Below are 8,627 nucleotides of genomic sequence, written 5' to 3'. Positions count from 1 at the left end.
TGTGGTTGCTGGGAATTGAACTCAGGACCTTTGGAAGAACAGGCAACGCTTTTAACCACTGAGCCATCTCTCCAGCCCCCTTCTCCTCAATATTTTATTGCAACGATGCGAAGGAAAATAAGACAGCAAGTTGGAGACCAGCCTGGGATCCATAGTGAGATCCTACCTCAAAAAAATAGATAGATAGATAGATAGATAGATAGATAGATAGATAGATAGATAGATAGAATAAAGCAAGGCAAGGAGGGAGAAGCTGTGGCCTGGTAATGTGAAAAGTTGAGTGTGGAGCCCTGTAACTTTATGTTCTGGCCACCAGGATCAGAGTGCAGTTTTATTTGGTTGCTTAAAGGTATGATGGCGTTAAAATGAGGTCATTGGGTTGGCCCTAAGCCAATACAACTGTTGTCTTTACAAAAGGAAGAGAGCTGAACACAGCATAGAACGAATATGATTCAGAGATAAAGGAGATGGTTGAAGTCAAAGGCAGACCTAGGGTTGCTTTCTTCCTAAAACCCTCGGCCTAAATGACACCACAGCATTGCCCTTCTGAAGGCCTGAATGGCAAGGTAGTAAGCCACCTGGCTATGGTATCTATTCTGGTGATCATAGTGAATTCACATAAGTTAGTTGGAGAGCCCTGGATTGGTGACAAACTTGGTTTTCTCCCGGTTCCAACTCAGCTTGGGATGTCACCAGTACAAAGGCCCAGTAAGGCAGCAGGGCCCTAAGGCGTGACTCAGCCCACAGTCAGTCACTGCCTGTGGTCACTCTTTCCTCTGCTCAGGCGAAGGGCTGGCTCATCAGCCCAGCCCACTATGACAGATGCTCAGGAAAGCTCAGGTCTTCCCTGGGGGTGGGGAAGAGGAGGCTGGCCCTTGAGATCAAGCAAATGCTGAGTGTGTGTGTGGGGGGGGGTGGGGGTATGGTATGTGTTTGTAATCCCAGTCTTTGGGAAGTTGAGACTGGAGAATCATAAATTCATGACCAGCCTTGGCTTCATAGTAAGGTTAGGTCTAGTCTCAAAAACAAGATACATATTTTACAGTGAGGGAAATTTAAGCTGGAAGAGTCTAATTCTCTAGTCCAGAGGCTGGGGACATAACACACTAGTAAAATACTCACCAGACATATGCAAAGCCCTGGGTTCTACCCCCACCACCACAAAAGTGAATAGATTCTCTAGTTCAGGAGTGAGATGGCTTACAGTGTTTCTTTGGTCCCACTCTGCATTCTTGGTGCAGGAAAGTTTCACATAAGCCCCGGCGATCACACTGTGGACAGACACCTGGCCAGCATTCCTAGCTGGCCAGAGCTGCCCAGGCAAAGGGAAATTTGTGTATTGGGGTTAGGATAGGACACCCTAGGTGTGGTTCTCCACCTTCCTAATGCTGCGACCCTTTAACACAGTTCTTCATGTTATGATGACCCCCGATCATAAAATTATTTCATTGCTGCATCATAACAAATTGTAAGTATCTGATATGCAGGATATCTGATATGTGACCCCAAAAGGGGTTGAGCATCATTGCCCCTCTTGGATTCACTTGCTTAATTATATGAAATTGAGTGTTAAAGCTTGGAGTCTCTGAGGTCTCTTCTATGAGGTTGAGTGGTTTTCTCAAAGTCGTCCAGCCAAATAGCAACAAAGCCAGGCCTAGAACCCAGACCTGGGTTCTTTCTGCTTGTACCTTGCTCAGCACCCCAGCCAGGCTTTATTCCGACTGGTGCTATACTGGCTGACTCCCAACCCACAAACCACACGTGGATGGAGGCGCCACTGCTAATGTAGTGCATAGCACAGAACTCCAGCTCTCTGCTTTCCTGAAGGATCAGCAGGGGGAAGAAGCCAGGCAGCAGCTGGAAAGAAACTCTGGCTCTGGCGATCGAAAACCCCAGGTCTCTTTAGCTTGTGATAAGCCTCAGCTGCGTGGGCTGGGAAGAGAGTATCTTGTAAGCTCCTCCAAGGTCCTGCAGGAATGGATTCTATGCCCTGCTTGGAAGCTCAGTCCCCTCCCACCTCTGGCGCGGCTGGGCCTGACCTGCTCTTTCATTTCTCCCTGTGCTGCTGCCCAGGTGGGGTGGTGCTGACTCACCTGTGAGTCTGAGTTTCAGGCAGTAGCTGAATGCTGCAGTGCAGAGGCCCTGACTCAGGGCACAACACAGAGACCTAGGGAAGTCCCTCCACTCTCCTGCCCATGTCACTTCTATTCCTGGCACCTCTCGTTTCGTGGGAAGGAGTTTCCTTCGCTGCTGGAGACGGCAACCTCTATTGATATTGTGTGTGTGACAAAAAAGCAATGAGATCCAATCCTCCCTTTCGTCTTGGCAGAGCAAAGGGTGAGGTAAAACTGGGACCCCAGCCAGAAGCTTGTGCAAGGGAGACCTGAACTTTACAGGAGTCAGCGATAGCAGCCACTCTCCCAGGCTGTCTGAGGACGGCATAAGGACACCTAGCTAAGCCATCCAGTTCTGCACTCTCATAAGAAACTCAGGCTCCAGTGGGCCCTTCTAGATGGCATTTCCATAGCCCAGGAGGTTGTGCCTAAACCCTTTCTTGGCCCTGGCCACCTCTGCCTCCATCCAGATATTTCAAGGTCTTGGGACTACACGTTTACCTCAAAGCCCAACCTGGCTGGGATGCACTGGCTTGTTGCTTTTATCACCCTTCCTCTGCCCTCTGACCCCTGTGCACAGCATCCTAGAATTATCAAGATGTCAGGGAGCTGCGGCAAAAACAAATCCACAAACGAACCTCACTTTCTACCTTGGACCGTGAACAGACGTTGGCTCAGGCTTTAGGAAACCCCACTAAGGTGCCCAGTTTCTTGTTTCTAACTGTCTCTATCCTTGAATCAAGCACAACACTGACAATTGCTGTCAGAGAAGCAGCTTTCTTCCCAAGCAGGAAGAACAGAGGAAAAGAAGACCAAGTGGGTCCCTCAGAGGTTCGTCAGCTCAACCCAGGTCTCTCCATCCATCTGCCTCCGTGCCTTGCGAATCTGAGATGCCATTTCCCTCTCGTCCTGAAATGAGTGGTTTCCATCTACAGTGAAAGAGCCAAGCCACCAAACAGACACTGTGAGCGTGAGGGTTTGTGCTTCTGCAGGGACAGAGCAGTGGCCTGACTTGGGTTAATGGTCAACAGCAAACAACCTACCCCGTCACGAGATCCTGGTAAGAAAGTGTCCCGAGAGCGGCCAATGGTGTGAGGGAGGACAGCCACCCTCACTGTTGTCGCTTGTTCTGTGTTTGTTTGGCTGTGTGAGCTGTTACACAGCCGTATTCACCAGGCCTGTTCTGTGTTTGGCTGTGTGAGCTGTTACACAGCCGTATTCACCAGGCCTGTTCTGTGTTTGGCTGTGTGAGCTGTTACACAGCCGTATTCACCAGGCCTTTTCCAAAGACGACCAGATGGGAACTCTTGTCAGCCACCCCAGCCTAGGACTGGGCTTAAGAGGGAGCTGACTGACTCAAGGCCATTCCCTGACTGTAGTAAAATGGACACCGACCTCTTTGGTGGTAAAGTGGGTAGCCAGCCTTTCCCTGGACCTCCCTAGTCTAATGAGGACGAGGACTGGAGACACATAAATACTAACCCACGAGGTGAGGGCAGAGCAGCAAGCATGAGAAGGGAGCTGAAAGTAGAGGGAAAGGCTATAGATGTGGCTCAGTTAACAGAATGCTTGACCGGCACGCTCCAAGTCCTGGGTTCGATCCTCAGCACAGCTTAACAGCAGGCGTGGTGGGCCACTCTTGCAATGTTAGCATTCATGACTGTGGCATGGAAGCAGGAAGATCAGAATTTCAAAGTCGTTCTCACATGCATAGTACAAGGCCAACCTGGGCTACATGATGCCCTGTCTCTTGAAGGAAAAAAAGAACAAAACAAGCAAACACAGGCTGAGACCTGCCTCAGTGGGTAAATCAATTGCCTTACAATCATGAAGGCTTTGAGTTTAAATCCCCAGAGACCATGTAAAACCCAACAAAGTCGTGTTCCTCAGGCGAGGTGAGAGAAGAATCTCTGGAAACTTGTGGGCTGGAATATGCAGTGATGGACAACAAGGAGACCTCAGGCAACGTGGAAGACAAGGCCTGAACCTGCAATGGTTCTCTGACTACATACACACCATGGGATATACATGCCAATATTCACTCATATAAATGTGCACACACACGTACAGATTTGTAAAAAACTAACAAAAAAAAAGAATAGAAAATGAAGTCAGCAAAATACTAGAATACAAACTATCACATCAGCAAAAGTATAGAAGAGACTGCCCAAGCTGCAAAACATTCAGAACTATTGGACAGAGTACAACAGATACACAGAATACAACACAAACAAAAATTTGTGTGCCTGACTATATGCATGTGTGCCACACATACACAGAAGGCCATGGAAGTCAGAAGAGGCTTTGTATCCCCTGGAACGAGAGTTGCGGACAGCTATGAGCTGCTGTGTGGGTGCTGAGAGCCAAAGTCAGTCCTGTGCAAGAGCAGCAAGTGCTCTTAACCACTGAGTCATCCCTCCAACCCCAAGATTTATGTATTTTTATTGTATGTGTATGAGTGTTTTGCCTGCCTGCAGGTACTTATGGGCACCACATGCATCCCTGGTGCCTGAGGAAGTCAGAAGAGGGCCTCAGATCCCCTAGAACTGGAGTTACAGATGGTGGTGAGCTGCCATGTGGGTGCTGGGAATTCAAGTTGGGTCAAGAGCAATAAATGCTCCTAACTGCTGTGCCATTTCTCCATCCCCCAGCAAAATGCTTTAAACATTGCTTTTTTTAGGGAAGAAGAAGAACTTCTGTTTTCATTGCTGAACATGAGTTCTGTGTTTACATTTCAGAGTCAGCACAGAGACCCTCAGAAAAATGAAGTGTGCTCAGCGTTGCTTTCCTGTGTCTCCTAATTGTATCTGCTTCAGCTTGCTCTGCTAATGGGAGCACTGATGTCTCTTGGGGTTGACAAAGGGACCGAACGGACTAACTAGGGCACAATGGGGATCAGCCAGTGTGACTTGTTACTGCTGCTCATTCCCCACTCGTACTCCCATCTTTAGGCAATGGCGAGCAGGACTCCAGGCTCCCGTCTTCATCCAATAAAACCTGAAAAATCTCAAAACACGAGTCTGGGCGCTGATGCCTGGGCAGAGTATGGGGCACTTTGCTTCTGTGGGTTGGACCAGGAATGAGGCCTGAGCATGAATTTCAGAGCCAAGTGAATATTTCTGAAGGACAAAAACCAGGAAGGATAAATGAGAGGTTTTCTAGCCTTCTGAGAAATAACCTCAAGGTTCCATGGAAGAGACAAAGACGGTGCTTGCAGGGTTTCCCACTCTTTTGGAATGGCCAAGGAGATCCCTCCAGACTCCTGTCCACACAAATTCCCCCACATTGCTCATAGCTTTAGTGTACTAGTACCCAAGGGGTCATTTGATCTGGTCCTTCCATGTAGAAACCCACAGCCCAGACCCTACCTGTTTCTACAACCTAAATCTCAGCTTTGTCCAAGTGCAGCTCCCAAAGTCCACCAGAACACAGGAGTTCATTGGTGCTATCTTAGAACTCCTGGCTGGGTGAACCCTTTGGAGCTACAGTGCTTCCGACCTCCCACGAATGACCAGCCCAGAGCCCTGGGTTCACCTCACATGCCACATCCCTTCATTCAGCATTTGGGAAATAGCCGCTGGGCAACCACTGGACGCCAGGGGATTCCCTCCACTGAGAAACTTCCCCCATCCTGTGGTCTCCTTCGCTTCCCACTGAAGGCCTCTGTTTCCACTTCTGTGTTCCTCTGCTACTGCAATCACTTCCTCATCTCCAGCTACTGCGCTCACCTCCCAGGCGGACTCCAGTGTCTGCCTGAGCCCTCATGAGCCCCGAGCCCAGCTTTCCCCAGCTTTCTGCCACTGCTTGGTGTGTGCCAAACGACCGACTCTATCCACTCAGCCAACACGTATGCTTCAGGTACTGAAGATGTGCCAGGCTCTGTCGCTGGTACTGGGAGCAGAGCAGCGAACACGACAGACAGGTGACAACTTCTGCTCTCAAGGCCTTGTCTTCTAGTAAAGGAGACAGGGAATGAACAAAATCAAACTTGTCAGTGAATGGCAACTCCTAAGAACAGCAAGAAAATGGCAGTTTTGGGGAGTGAAAAGCCCCAGGTGGGCAGCAGACCAGCTGAAGGACTTTTCGGCTCCCAACCATATCGGAAAGAAGGGCATCCCAGAAAGAGGGGCAGGTGAGTGCCAGGGGTCTGAGGCAGGAGTGGACCTGTGAGCTCAGGACAGATGAGGAAGTCAGTGTGGCTGAGGAGAACTGAGTGGGGAGTGAGCGAGGGGAGAGAGGTTGGATGCTAAGCCTGAGAAGCCAGGGCTGACTCCTGCACTGACAGGATCCCCGAGGCCTCTAAGTGGAGGAGTGGGATCAGGCCGACTGCTTGTCTCAGGTCGGGGTGGGGAGCTGGGAAGCCCTTTCTGGCTGCAGACCCCTTTTCCACCCATGTCTTACCATCCAAGCCTCTTTCCTGCAACCACCTTAAGACTCTCTTCCTTGACACACTTTGGGTTTTATTTGCTTGTTTATCCCATTTGTCCTGACTTTAGATTATTTTGAGACAGATGCTCACATTGCCCAGACTGGCCTCGGACTAACGTGTAGCTACGGGTAGCCTTAAAACTCCCATCCTCCTGCATCAGTCTCTCTGGAATTACAGGTTTTGAACACATTTCCCACTGCTAATCCTAGCTGGAGTCCCTGCCAATGGGAGTGTGTGTATAACAATGACACTTGGGTTGACAGGCACTGCTTACTGAGCACCATCTCTTCTCCAAGTCTCTTAGTCATTACTTCATGTAATGTTCAGATTTAGTTATTGTCTTACTTATGAAAACTGAATCGTTTTGGCAAACTGTCACCAGTTAGAAAGCTCCCAGCCCCAAAGTCTTAACTGAGCTATTTGCCTTTTGGAGGGTCTCCAGATCACTTGACTCCTAGCCTTTCCCTCCAGGAATTCTTCACAAAGGAAGAAGCTGTGTTTAAGATAATGTTTGAAGCGTATCGTTGGTGTTCTGGGTGGAAGAATAGGAGAACCCATTTCAGGTCAGATGAAGAGTGTTGCCATGGTTCTGAGAAGTCCTGTGGGAGGTCAGGACACACCAGTCAGCAGGGGTATGACATCAGCAGGGATGAGGTAGACCGGAAACAGTCCGAGGGAATCCAAGTGTCCTCCTGAGGAGCTGAACTTTCCCATTTACTGTGAGGGCTTGTGTAAAAGCTATCAGCAGCGAACAGACAATATTCTGTAGGTTAAGTGTATCTGAAAACAGTGAGGGCCTGGCCGCCTGGGAAGCTCCTTTCCTCAAGGAGGTGTAGACACCCTCCCGATTACAAGCCCAGTTTGCCCTGGGAAAGCCAGGTTTTCTGTAAGATTTGTGAATTTTGCATAAATTCGCAGTAAGTTTTAAACGACATGAGTTGAGAAAATAGCTCAGAGAGTAAGAGCAAGCATGAGGACCTAAATTCAAATCCTCCGGCACCCACGGGAAAGCTTTGCTCTCTGAGAAGGGCACATGGTCAGTTTCAAGTCTGAATTGCTAAACTTTAAGATAGACCGGCAGGCCTGCAAGGGAGTCCTACTCAGAGCAGAGTTCTTTGTTAGTCTCTGCTTTCCCGGGGTAGCTTCTGCTGTGGCCACTGCAACCACTGTACGTAGTTCCTTCTACTTTTAAATCCATAGAGAAATTCAGATCCCAAGTCTGGTTTGTTTGTTTGTTTGATTTTTCTTCTCATTCTGTTCAGACCGCGAAGTCAGATACAAGGTCACCAACACACCTGTCCCTTTCAGCACAGAGACACCTGCAATCGCTAAACTGCCGGCCACAGCAGTGGCTCCCTGGCCCATCAGGGAAAAGCCTACCAGGCCTGTGCTGGCCCCATGCCTGCCTAGCTAACTCCCCTGGGGTAGGCAGAAAGCTTCAAAATACAGCCTGCTCACTATCGGCAAAACATTCCTTGCAGGACTGGGCAAGGCTGCCACATCCGTAATGGTGGGGGGGCTGGTGACAGGGGCTTCAGTAAGGAGGTATTAAGAGAGCACGAACCAGAACTGGAGGCTCAAAGATGAGCCAATATTTCTATTTAGGTCTAGTTGAAATAATACCTTCTCCCTCCCTCCCACACTCCCTTGTTCCCTTCCTCCCATCTGCGCCCTGCGAGCCCTGATTGGCAGGTAAAGTTGAACAGAGACGAGATGGTTGGAGTAAGAAGGTTCACTGGCTTGTTCTGACAACCAGCATAACTTGTTCAGAAAGTCTGGGTGATTTCTCTTTCGGAAATGAAGTTAAAAACTTGGTTGTAAAATGTGCTGTTTGCTTGTCCTTTTGCATCTTTACCCAGCTGATTATAGTTTTTCTCTTTCCTTTCAATTTTTCTATTGATGTTTTTAATTAGTACATGTGTTAATTGTACAGAATGCTGGGTTTCTTGTGATATTACTTCCTCTTTTTTAAAAGGATCGCCTATACCCAGGCTGGCCTTGAACTTCTATGTAGTCAGGAATGACTTTAAATTTCTGATCTTGCTGAGTGCTGAGCCACCACATACCTGGTTTTGGCATTTTCA

The sequence above is a fragment of the Microtus oregoni genome, unplaced genomic scaffold (assembly GCF_018167655.1).
Source record: "Microtus oregoni isolate MIOR12 unplaced genomic scaffold, Mior012 000047F_ref0000412, whole genome shotgun sequence".
In the NCBI taxonomy this organism is placed as follows: Eukaryota; Metazoa; Chordata; class Mammalia; order Rodentia; family Cricetidae; genus Microtus; species Microtus oregoni.
The sequence above is the reverse complement of the archived record's forward strand: the minus strand, read 5'-3'. Positions refer to the sequence as shown.